Below are 12,936 nucleotides of genomic sequence, written 5' to 3'. Positions count from 1 at the left end.
TTGAACTTTTTGACTTCTCAATTTGTGTCAATTTGACGTATGTAAACAACATCTTGTGGTTTTAATTTGCATTTTCTTGATTACTAATGAGGTTCAGCATATTTTCAAGTATGCATTGCCCATTTGTATTTTGTCTACTGTGAAATACCTGTTCCCATCTTTTGTCCATATTTCTTTTGTTTTATTTGTCTTGTTGATTTCTAGGAGTTCTTCATATACTCTAGATAAACATTAGTTTTTTTGATGTTTGGTTTTTGTCTTGAAATAACTCCTTGTAGTTTGTAGCATGTCATCATTTTGTTCTATGATGTCCTGACTATGAACAGAAGTTCGAAGTTTTAATTTATTTGTTTATCCATCTTAGTCTTTATGGTTTATGTTTTTTTAGTCTTGTTTAAAAAATCCTTCTCTCCTTCGAGATTATAAAGATATTCTTACATTCTCTTCTAAAGTTTTTGTAAAATTTGCTTTTTACATATGGCTTTAACCTACTGTGATCTTTTTTGTGAATGGCTTGGGATCAGGATCCATTTTCATTTATTTTCTATATAGATAGTCAATTGCCCAGCACCGTGTATAGGAAAATCTCTTGACTCTTCTTAGTGCTTTTCTTTTTCATGTGAATTTTAACATCCTTATCAGGTTCCAAGAAAATCTCTGTTAGAGTTTTTATTGGAATGTGTTGTGTCCTATAGCACAATTTAGGGAGAACTGACATTTACAATAGTAAGTCTATCCATGAACATATAGATGCCTTCATTTATCTGTGCCTTCTTTAATGTCTTTCAATATAATTTCATAACTCCAGAAGGGTCTTTCACATCTTTTGTTAGATTTATTCCTAGGTACCTCATGACTTTGGTAGCTTTTACAAGTAGTATCTTTTTATGATTAATTTTCTAATTGTTCTAGTATCTAGAATTTCAGTGGATTATTGGCTATTGATATTCTTATTCATTAATCTTGTTATACTCTCTTAATTCTGTTAAATTATATATAGATTCTTTGGGGTTTTCAATGCATAGTCTTATCAGAGAAACATGGCTTTTTTATTCTTTTCTCCACTTATTCTGCTTACACTCTCTATCAGACTTGAAGTTAGCATTCTATGTCTGTTTCAGTGGCTAAATTTTAATTTTTTCCAGGCATTCTTTTTTTTATTTTTTTTAATTGCAGTAACATTGGATTATAACATTATATAGCTTTCAGATGTACATCATAATATATTTTGAATTCTGTGTAGATTACATCATGTTCACCACTCAAAAACTAATTATAGTCCATCCCCTCACATGTGAGCCTAATCACCCCTTTTGCCCTCCCCCCCTTTCCCTGTGGTAACCACCAATCCAATCTCCATTGTTATGTGTGTGTTTGTCGTTTTTATCTTCCACTTATGAGTGAGATCATACGGTGTTTGACTTTCTCCCTCTGACTTATTTCACTTAGCATAATACCCTCAAGGTCCATCCGTGTTGTCACAAATGGCTGGATTTCATCATTTCTTATGGCTGAGTAGTATTCCATTGTGTGTAAATACCACATCTTCTTTATCCATTTGTCCCTTGATGGGCACCTAGGTTGCTTCCAAGTCTTGGCTATTGTGTATAATGCTTCAGTGAACATAGGGGTGCATGTATCTTTATGCCTTTGCATTTTCAAGTTCTTTGGATAAATATCCAGCAGTGGGATAGCTGGATCATATGGTAGATCTAGTCTTAATTTTCTGGGGATACTCCATACTGCTTTCCATAGTGGCTGCACCAGTTTGCACTCCCAAGTATATGAGGGTTCCTGTCTCTCCACATCCTCTCCAACACTTGTTGTTTCCTGTCTTGTTAATTATAGCCATTCTGACTGGAGTGAGGGGATAACTCATTGTAATTTTGATTTGTGTTTCCCTGAAAGCTAATGATGTTGAGCATCTTTTCATATGCCTGTTGGCCATCTGTATATCTTCTTTGGAGAAATCTCTGTTCAGATCTTTTGCCCATTTTTTAATTGGGTTGTTGGTTTCTTTGTTGCTGAGATGTATGAGTTCTTTGTATATTTTGGATATTAACCCCTTATCTGATATATGGTTTGCAAATATCTTCTCCCAATTGTTAGGTTGTCTTTTTGTTTTGTTGATGGTTTCCTTTGCTGTGCAGAAGCTTTTTAGTTTGATGTCATCCCATTTGTTCATTTTTTCTTTTGTTTCCCTTGCCCGGTCAGACGTGGTACTTGAAAATATGCTGCTAGACCTATGTCAAAGAGCGTACTGGCTGTGTTTTCTTCTAGAAGTTTCATGGTTTTGGGTCTTACATTCAAGTCTTTAATCCATTTTGAGTTGATTTTTGTGCATGGTGTAAGGTAGTGGTCTACTTTCATTCTTTTCATGTGTCTGTCCAGTTTTCCCAACACCATTTATTGAAGAGACTCTCCTTTCTCCATTGTATGCTCTTGGCTCCCTTGTTGAATATTAGCTGTCCATAAATGTATGGGGTTTTTTTCTGGGCTCTTGATTCTGTTCCATTGATCTGTGTGTCTGTTTTTGTGCCAATACCATGCTGTTTTGGTTACTATGGCTTTGTAGTATATTTTGAAATCAGGGAGTCTGGTATCTCCAGCTTTGTTCTTTTTTCTCAGGAATCCTTTGGCTATTCGGAGTCTTTTGTTGTAAGCAGGCATTCTTAAATTAATGAAATTTTTATAAACTCAATACCTTAACCTTCCTACCATGTGATGTAAAAACTCAGTATTCATTTTACCCTGCTTTGGCTTATAAGCTATTATTGACCAATATGCAGTTCTAATTTATAACCCAACATTTTAGACATAATGCTTATTATTTTAAACAAATATATTTTGTTAGATTTACTCATGTCTACCACATTTTTTGCTTACCATTGTTTATCCCTTCTTGGAGTTTTGTTTTTAGATTGCTTTCTTTCTTTCTAAAGTACATTCTTCAGAGATTCCTTTAGCAGTGCACATTCCTTCAGTGTTTATTTATCTGAAAATATCTTTATTTTGACCACATTCTTAAATGTTAGTTTTTCAGGATTCATAATTCAAAGGTGACTATTTATTCTCAGCATTCTAAAGATATAATCCCTGTATCCTACCTTCCATCATTGCAGATGAGATCTCATTGTCATCCTTAATAAGTGATCAGTTTCTTCTTTCTCTTAGGCTCTTAAAGACTTTGTCTTTGGTGTTGGGTAGTTTTACTCTAGTGTCTAGTTATGGATTCCTTTGATTTATCCCACTTTTGTATGTGTTGTTCTTACTATATCTACATATTTCCTCAGTTGAGTATTTCCTCAATTCTGGGAAATTCAGTTATTATCTTTTCAAATGTTTCCTCTCCTCTTTCTATCTCCTCTCTTTTTTGGAACTCTGACTTGACTTATTTAAGACCTTCATTCTATCTAACATTATTATTGACCTCCTTTTCATTTTTCTCATCTTTTTATTTCATGTGCTGCATTGAAAAAAAAATCTTACAGTTCACTGGCATTTTCTTCACTGCCATCTGCTTTACTTTGTAACTAACCTATGAAATTTAAATTTCAAAGAAAGAGAAAACACAAATTATCAACATCAGGAATGAAAAGGGGTTATCACTACAGATCCTACAGACATTAGATAATAGGGATATAGTATGAATAATTTTATGCCAGTAAATTCGACAACTTAGATAAAATGCCAAGTTGAAAACATAAATTGTCAAAACATATACAAGAAATTGAAAATGTAAATAAACCTGTATCTATTAAAGAAATTGAATTCATAACCTAAAACCTTCCCCCCCCCACACACACACACAAGAACTTCCAGGCCATATGGCTTCACCAGTCAATTCTACAAAACACAATACCAAGCCTACATGAACTCTTTTAGAATATAAAGGAGAATAAACACTTCCCAACTCATTTGAGGTGGCAAGCATAACTCCAATACTTAACCCTGACAAGTATATCAGAAGAAACGAAAATTACAGCATAGTATTCATCATGAGCATAGATGCAAAATTCCTTGGCAAAATATTATCAATCAAATATGATAGAATATAAAAGATAATACATCATGACCAAGTGATATTGAATCCATGAATGCAAAGTTGGTTTAGCATTTGAAAATCAGTCAATACCATGTGTCATATTAACAGTATAAAAGGAAAAAAGCATATGACATCCCTATGGATGCACCAAAAGAATATAGCAAAATCCAATACTCCTTTACAATAAAAACTCACAGTAAACTAGTGATACAAGAGAACTTTCTCATCTCATAACAGGGCGTCTAAAAAAACCTACAGCTAGCATTATACTGAATGGTGAAATATTAGTCCCTTTTCCCTTAGGATCTGAAAATGAGCAAGAACTTTCACTTTCACCACTTCTATTCAACATTATCGTATAGATCTGAGCCATTTTAATAAGGCAAGAAAAGGAAATAAAGGGCATGCAGATTGGAAAGGAAGAAGTAAAACTATAATTTTTTTCACAGACGACATGATCATATATTTTGAAAATCTAGCGATAGAATCTACCAACTGCTAGAGCTAATAAGCAAATTTAGCAAAGTAACAGGATATAAGATCAATATATAAAAGAATTAATTGGGTTATATATACTTGCAATGATAATTCAATTTAAATGAATTAAAAGTAATTTAAAAGTAACACAAAATGGGGCTCGCCCCGTGGCCGAGTGGTTAAGTTCTCGCGCTCCGCTGCAGGAGGCCCAGTGTTTCGTTGGTTCGAATCCTGGGTGCGGACATGGCACTGCTTATCAGACCACGCTGAGGCAGCGTCCCACATGCCACAACTAGAAGGACCCACAACGAAGAATATACAACTATGTACTGGGGGACTTTGGGGAGAAAAAGGGAAAAAAAATAAAAATCTTTAAAAAAAAGCAACAAAATGAAATATCTAGGAATAAATGTGACAAAAGATGTGCAAGACTTCTATACTGAAAACTACAGAACATTGCTGAAATAAATTAAAGAAGTCTTTAAAAAAAATGGAGAGCATACCATCTCTATGGATTGAAAGACTTATTAAGATATCATTATCCCTAAATCAATATATAGATTCAGTAGTATCCCTATCAAAATTTCAGCAGGCTAATTTGAAGATAGAAGCAAGACGATTTGCAAATTGATATGGAAATGTGAAGACTTTAGAGAAGCCAGAACAATTTTGAAAAAGGAAAACAAAATTGTAGGACTTGCATTACTTGAGTTTAAGATTTACAGTAAACAGGACAATATGGTATTTGTGTGAAGATAGACAAATCAGTGGAAAAGAACAGAGAGCCCCTCATATAGGCAGTTGCTTGGTTTTTTGACAAAGGCACAAAGTCAGTTCAATGGGGAACGGAAAGTCTTTTTGATAAATAATGCTAGATCTACTGGATATGGGTATAGGGAAAAAAAGTGAATCTAGACCCTTATATCTCTCTGTAGATAAATATTAATTTGGGAATATCTATGAGAGTTAGGGATAGACAAATATTTCTTGGACAGAACATGAAAAGCACAAACAATTAAAACAAAAAAATTGGTAAATTAAATTTTGTCAAAAAAAATTCCTGTTCATCAAAAGACACCATTAAGAAAATTAATGTAGCGCTTGCTTTGGTGGCACATATGCTAAAACTGGAATAATACAGAAAAGATTAGCATGGCCCCTGCGCATGGCTGACGTGCACAAAAAAAAAAAAAAGAAGAAAATAGTTCAGTCACATACTGCACAGTTTTGCAGAAGAGCTCATAAACATTTTATCACGTCTGAAATTTGTCATCAGGTGTGTGGGAACTGTCTTAAGGAATCTGCCATCATTCAAATTTGAAATGTGCTATTATACTTAAAATTAAACTATTTCTTTTTCTTAAAAAGAAAAGAAAATGATGTAGACAAGCTGCAGACTGGGAGAAAATAGTTATATAACATGTATCTGCTTTTGTTTTTTTGACCGTGGAGATTTCTATTACTTTCCTAAAAGCTTAAGAATGCGTGAATTAGCATGTTTGTTGTCATTTATCTAGCATCTTGGAATTTTGTGAAAAAGGTATTTCAGAACACTAGTGCATTGTTCTGCCAGAAGTATAACAGTTTTCTGAGCAGCATTAGTTGGAAATACAGTTATAGCGTCGTAGTGACTATCTTATTTCACATTTAAGCAGAATTATTTAGCCAAATTCTATCTAATTACCACTTTAGAAATAAAGCCTGTATTTACTAGTTCCCAGGTAGGAGGCATTACTGCAAAGCAGTAGGTACACCTCCGGAAAAAATGTTAGCGTGGGAATCTTTTCAGGTGGCAGCCTTCCTGTGAGTAAGGCTGTGGCTGTATACGTGTGTATGTGTGTACCCATACGTATGTGTGTGCCTTTTCATGACTGTGGATGTAGCCACATGTATGGACAGATAATGTTTTCAGGTAAGACATATTTTCAGGTAAGAGTGAAGATTTGGAAAGAAGTGATATTTTAACTTAAAGTTAAAATTCATTGTAATACTTGGATGCAAGATATCTAAAAAAAAAAAAAAAAAATGATTTGAGTTTGTTAGCAGAGCATGCTTGCTTCCAAAAGGATATAGCTATTATTTATGCTATTGAAAATTGGTGCTCTTAATGAGAATTCTTAATGAGAATCCTTTTCTCTTAACTACCATTTGATAATAAAAGGACAATGCCAATTTCCTACTTCCTGCGCACAATGAGAATGTGAATTTAATGCCTCCTTATGGCTTCATCCTTCCAACTGCACAGAGCAGGGACATCCTGTCATGGAGTTCATGGGCTTTTGTGACCTCAGGTCCTAGCCTTTTGGCTGAGCCCATGCTTGGGGATGAGAGGCAGAAGGGAAGACAGAAAAGGATGAAAAAGAAGAAAAACAGAAAGCGGAGGAGGAGGGCACACAGACAGAAAGAAGGGAAAGGAACATTGAAAAGATGTGGCAAAATGCTGCCAATGTAGTTTTAAGGGCCTTACGCGGCACAGGCCTCCCTCCTGCCTTCTCATTTGCCTCTCTAGACCTATTTGTGGTCAGAAGAATATTGGTTCTGTGGCTCTTCATTTTATAATCTTGAACAGATTTTTTAACATCCTCTGACCTCTTTTTAAAAATGAGATGATATCATGTATTTTGTGAATCTTAAATGATAGAGTGCTTATAAAACATTTAGCAGAGTTTCTGGTACATCATAAACACAGAATAAATGGTAATTAGTATGATGATCTCAATACTACATCTTCAAGCTGCAAAGAAATGGTTTTGCTTCAGATAGTGCTTCTCCATCTATCTGTGGTGAAGAATCCCTTTGTAATGTTCCCAGTCTAGTGTGTACTGAGACTTTCGTGAAATGCAGTTGCAACCAGAATGGATTGCCATAGAAAAGAAATAAATGCAAAGAGATATAAAATATAAGCCCTCAATTTTTATTGTTAAAGTCAATAGAAATAAAATATCTGCCAAATTGTTAGAGAAGTTACTAAGCACTTTGAATTTCTGAGTTTATCGTATCATGAACTAGTAGCAGTGTGCAGATGGGCATGGGTCCGTGGCCCACACTTTGAGTACCACTGCTCCGTGACGAGTAGATCTACTGATAGCTATAAATACATAAGGGTAGACTTTGGTAAGGGAAGGGCCTTGGAAGTTCTTAGAAGGCTATGCTGGCAGCTCTGTCCCTAATGCGTTCATTTACACACATGTCCCTGATCGCTCCAAACTCTAGAAAGTCTTCTCTGAAGGAAATCCTCATCTAAGAGCCCTATGCAAAAGTGACTTCTTCTGAAGGAGGCAGAGTTATTCAGAAATCTATGAAGAGAGCAGTTAGAATTGAGAAGTAGTCAAATAGGCTTCAAATGTTCAGTATCGTAGACTTTGTCAAAAGATGTACTTTCCTCCTCTCTAAACCTCACTGATATTCTTTCCTTTCTGGTGTTGATTTATATTGTCCTTAACCCAAATAGGTGTTTTGAGTTAATATCCCAAGGGGATAAAATAGCAAGAGTCATCCACTCACAGATCTTTGGACTTTAAGAGAACCAGCTACTTTGGGGCTTCAGATTTGGATTCAACTCGCATATTTGAGACTTAACCATGCTAGACACCAAGATTGGTGCCTTTGCTCTTGTGAGCTCATTGACACAACAGCTCACTGAGGTTGGTATTTTTATCAATGTCATTTATTAGGAAATCGAGCCTCAGAGGGGTTAAGTGACTTCCCTGTGGTCTGCGATTCAAAGCCAGGTGTATTGAGTCCAGATACAGTTCTTTTTTACTCTACTACATGTTTAAGTATCTTTCCTGACATCTTGTTACTTTAGATGTGTATTTATTGTTGTGCAGCCCCCGCTGGAAAGTGCATAGCCTACAATAGTCCTAAGCACTAATGTCCACCGCATGCCAGCCTTTCAGGGAGAACATCTTTGCTTGTACATCACCTGCTTTTGTAGCGTTTGTCTCTAAAAGACATTGAAGTTTTCCAGGAGGTAATAATTAATTGAATTTTAATGAAAACCTTAGGTTAACTGTAAGACAGACTAAAGAAGTTGGTGATTTATTAAATATCCTCAATTAGAGAAAGACTTCTAAATAAAAGATAACCATCAATTTAAGTGAGACTACAAAGGGATAAGGTCTCAAATGCAGCAGAAAATATTTAAGCTGAATATACTAAAGAATTGCCTGCCGTGATCACACTTTACAGCTTTGGAGTGGTTTTGAAAGTTCATATAAAGTGTCAAAGAAAAGGTGCATAGCTTGTTTTCAGATTGGCTTGGTTGAGAATTAGTTCTTGGAGGTAGAGGAATTGACCGCACAAGTAGTCAATAGGATCTGCAGTGGTCATGACTCATGGAGGGGACTTAACCTCCAGAGGAAAGACTATATAATTCTGAATGTTCTGTTACCTTTATTCACTCATGCAACAAATATTTGTTGGATTCCTTCTAAGTACCAGGCACTGTTCTGAGCACTGAGGTGAACATGAGAGAAGAGACTCTTTCTTCATGTAACTTCCATTCTTGTGGAAAGACAAAAAATCCAAATAGATGAACAAGATCATCTTTTAGTGACAATTGTTATTAATGGAATTAATAGTGGGATTATTAATTTTGATTCTGGGGCAGGGAAGGCCTCCTGAAGTCACGGAGACAGACAAGGGTCAGAGCCATGTCTTGTAGACTATAGTTAGAAGTTTGGATTTTAACAATAGAAGCCAGGAGTCTTCAGCAGGTGGGGTAACATGACTTATTTTGTATTTAAAAAGTCAATCCTTGGGATTGGGACAAAGGTGGAAACAAGAAGTCAGTTAGGGAGGCTGTTGTGGGCTACTGGAGATGGAAGCATCCAAGCAAAAGACCAGAGGAGCCTGGACTTGAGTGATAGTCATGGAGTTGGACAGAAGGTGGTAAGACTGCCAGCAGTCGCTTATGGATTGGATTGGGTTTGCAACGAGAGAAAGGGAAGAATTGAAAATGACTCCTAGCTTGAATGGTATTATTTTCTGAGGTGGGAGAGACCAGAGGAGGAGCAGTTTGGAGGAGAAATAAAAAAAATCTATTTTGGCCATGTTAAGTTTGAGATGCCTGTTTGACATCCAAGTGGCTGATATCAGGTAGACAGTTGCATGAATGGGTTTGGAGCTCACTGGTGAATTGGGGTTGGAGATATACATTTGTTAGTCTTTAGCATAGAGATGATGTTGACACCATGGGCCTGTATGAGATCACCTAGAGGGAGAATGGCTAGAGGCAAGGACCTAGGCCTGGGCCCTGGGCCACTCCAATGTTTACAGAAGAAACAAGGGAGATTATGGAGAAGCAAACCAGGGAAGCCTAAGAGCAGAAGCCTCTCCTGGAAGAATAAGCTGGAGTCAGAGATCCTTGGGCGCCCCCCTACCCCTGTTGACTCTACACGTCCAGGATCCACACCTCTTCAGGACTGAGACACAGGGCACATGCCTCACTCCACTGGATCCATTCTCTCCTCTTGTTTCAAAATCCATCCCAAACTCCCTTTGCCAGTGGTTGCCTCTAGCGTGTGGTGCAGTTCATTCACTTGGCATACATTTCTTGAGCAGCCAGTCGGTGCTGGGACTATGGGTGTAACACTGAACAAGAACAATTCATCACAGCTCCCGCCCTCACCGAGTTTATTATAGCATGAAAGGGTCGCCAACAAGGGAGTGGACAGTACAAGGAGCGAAAATGGTTGAGGTACAGCTGCTTCTGGTACAGACTGTGTGATTTGGGCAAGTCAGGTTGCTGTTCTGAGCCTTGAGGTTCTGTCTGAAAAATGGAACTAAGTTTGAGGGGCTTTCTGATATACCCTGAAGATATGAATGAGTGGATGTATGAATGAAAATGCCTGTGTATACCATCATGGAGACGTTTTGAAGGGCAGAGAGAGGAAAGCCGTTCTGTGTGGTGAGCTCGTGTTTGGTGCCTTAACCTTGACCAAGTCTCCAAACTTTCTTCCCCTCCCTTCAGGCCTCTCTCCTCATCAGGTTCTCTCTGGCCCGTTTTTCCTTCAAATTTCTGCTCCGCTCCTCACTCTCCACCATTCCTGTTCCGTCAGCTCTGGGCCTTCTGTTTGGTTGCACACGTCCATTCCAAAGCAGAAGAAAGGGCTTGTTTTGACAGGGAAGAATCTTTTGATGCTGAACCAGGAAGGTTTTTACCTTCCTGAGAGGAATCTTTAATGTTTAAACTATCTGGAGATATCAAACAAAGGATTCTGGGAAATTCAAAGTTTTTTACAGAGGAAAAAAAAATGCTCACACCATGTTAAGTGTATAATGACCCAACTTGGTAATAAACTCTGTCACTCCCTTGAACACTGACACACCCACTCCTCAGGCGCCTCGTAACCTTTTTGCGGGGGGGGGGGGGGCACCTACCCCTGCAGCTTCTCAGAGGAGTGCCAAAAGTGTCTTTTAAAAGAACACAGCCATTTGTTCTCTGTCAAGATGCTTCTTTCATACTGTAATTAGAATGCTGTGGGGGGGGTGGAAGTGGGGGAGAGAGAAGAATATGAAATGCTCTTACCTCCCCAGGGCTCATTCTTCCTGCACTATAGGGCTTTGAACCCACTGAAATATTGTGACTGAAACATACACTATTATATATGCATAGGAGAGAGAACACGACATGTGTGCCCCTGAGTTCGTGCCTTGATAGTGTCTGTGTGCTAAAACGAGGTGGCATAGACTGGTAGGTAATTCAACGGAATCGAGAGATCTGAATTCCGCTTTGTAACTCCTTGTCTTTCACTAGTCACGTTGATTCTTTATGCCTTTATTTTTCTGATAAGAGTGAAAGCGTGGTCCCCTAGTTCCCTTCTTAAAAGGTTGTAAGGACAAGCATGTGAGAAGTCGTAACTTTTCAATGTTCACGGTGCACACTGTCCCTTGGTCATCCCTGCTGATGGAAGGAAATGAGCAAGTGTTTGAAATGGTGCAGAATTCAAGAATATTTGGGGGAGGGGGTTGTTTTGTTTCATTTTGAATTTTATTTGCAGCAATAGCAACAGCAAGTTCTTGATTATATTTTGCTCAAAAATTAGTTAACATCTTTCTAGCACATGCCAGCAGGGGAGAAGGAAGGGTATTGGAGAGACAGTATAGGATGACTCTGTTTCATTCACAGCAGATAATCCTTGAAGCAGCTGGCACATCTTATGTGGATAACAGAGAACTGGTGCTGTTGGGCTTAGTGATCTTTAATATAAATGTGTCAGGATGTCTAGCTGACTTACATATGCAGCTAAACTCCTCATCTTCCCCCAGACACCACTCTTTCCAGTATTTTTCCATCTGTTAATTGAACTCCATCCTTCTAGTTGCTTAAGCTAAAAAACCCTGGGGTCATCTTTGACTCCCATCTCTCTTATGCTCCACATTCAAGGTGTCAGCAAGTCCTCTTAGCTCTCCCCTTCACAATATACGCAGAACCCTGATATTTCTCAGTATCCCCACTCCCACCACTCTGGCCAGGGCAGCTATGATCTGGAAATAACCTAGAAGGTCTCCTTGTTTCCACCTTTAGCCTTCCTCAGCCTGTTCTCAACAGGGCAACCAGAGACATTCTTTGAAAACTCAAATCACATTTTTGGCTCCTCTACTGCAACTCCTCCAATGGTTTCCATATCACATCAAGTAAAAGTCAAATTGTTATAGGGCCTCAAAGCCGTGCTTGGTCTAGCCCTCCACCTCTGTGTGACCTGTTACCCCCGCTGACCTCACTTCATTTGTTTTCCATTCGTTCAGTCCACTCCATCCATGTTGACCCCTTTCTGCTCTTCAAAAGCTCCTACAGCATGTTCCTGCCCCACAGCTCTGCCTTGGCTGTTGCCCCCCCCTGGAATGCTCTCCTTCAGATATCTCCTTGGCTCATTCCCTCACATCTATCCTGTCATTTCTCAAGTCTTCTCAGTGAGGCCTTCCCTGACCACTCTACCCCGAATTCCAGACCCCTTCCTCATACTTGCTATTCCTCTTCTAGGCGTTATTTTTCCCTTAGCACTTGTCAGTATATAACATACTTTACATTGCCCTAATTTATCTTGGTTATTGTCTGTCTCTTCCTCTAGAATGTAAGCTCCCTGGGGGCAAGGATTTTTGCTTTTATGTTTGCTGCTGTATCCCCATTTTCTACAACAATGCCCACCACGTAGCAGGCAGTCAATAAATTACATTTAGAAGCAGAATGAATATATATCTATAGATGAAGGCCTTGATAAGAGGTTATGTGTGTTTGATACATTCTCAGGGGTGTCAGTAACACTTAAAATTGGTACTTGGAACGTCCACTCTCTGCTGGATACTACACTTTTCACTTTCCATCTATTACTTAATTTAATCCTTACACAATTTTGGGACAGGTATGGCGTTTATTCCTATTTTACAAATGAGGAACCTGAGACTCGGAG

At 38.1% G+C, this 12,936-nt stretch overlaps 1 protein-coding gene and 1 non-coding gene across 5 annotated transcripts in view; both read left to right on the top strand.

The window, feature by feature from the left end:
• CACNA1E (calcium voltage-gated channel subunit alpha1 E) overlaps window positions 1-12,936 on the top strand; it is a 370,728-nt gene that overhangs the window by 256,554 nt on the left and 101,238 nt on the right. The gene's annotated exons all lie outside the window — the stretch shown is intronic.
• LOC123280925 (U6 spliceosomal RNA) lies at window positions 5,620-5,729 on the top strand. The gene has a single exon (XR_006520228.2). It is a non-coding gene; the product is annotated as a U6 spliceosomal RNA (small nuclear RNA).

This window comes from Equus asinus, chromosome 25, assembly GCF_041296235.1.
Source record: "Equus asinus isolate D_3611 breed Donkey chromosome 25, EquAss-T2T_v2, whole genome shotgun sequence".
Classification (NCBI taxonomy): Eukaryota; Metazoa; Chordata; class Mammalia; order Perissodactyla; family Equidae; genus Equus; species Equus asinus.
Note: the sequence above shows the minus strand (reverse complement) of the source record. Positions and strands in the feature narration are given on the sequence as shown.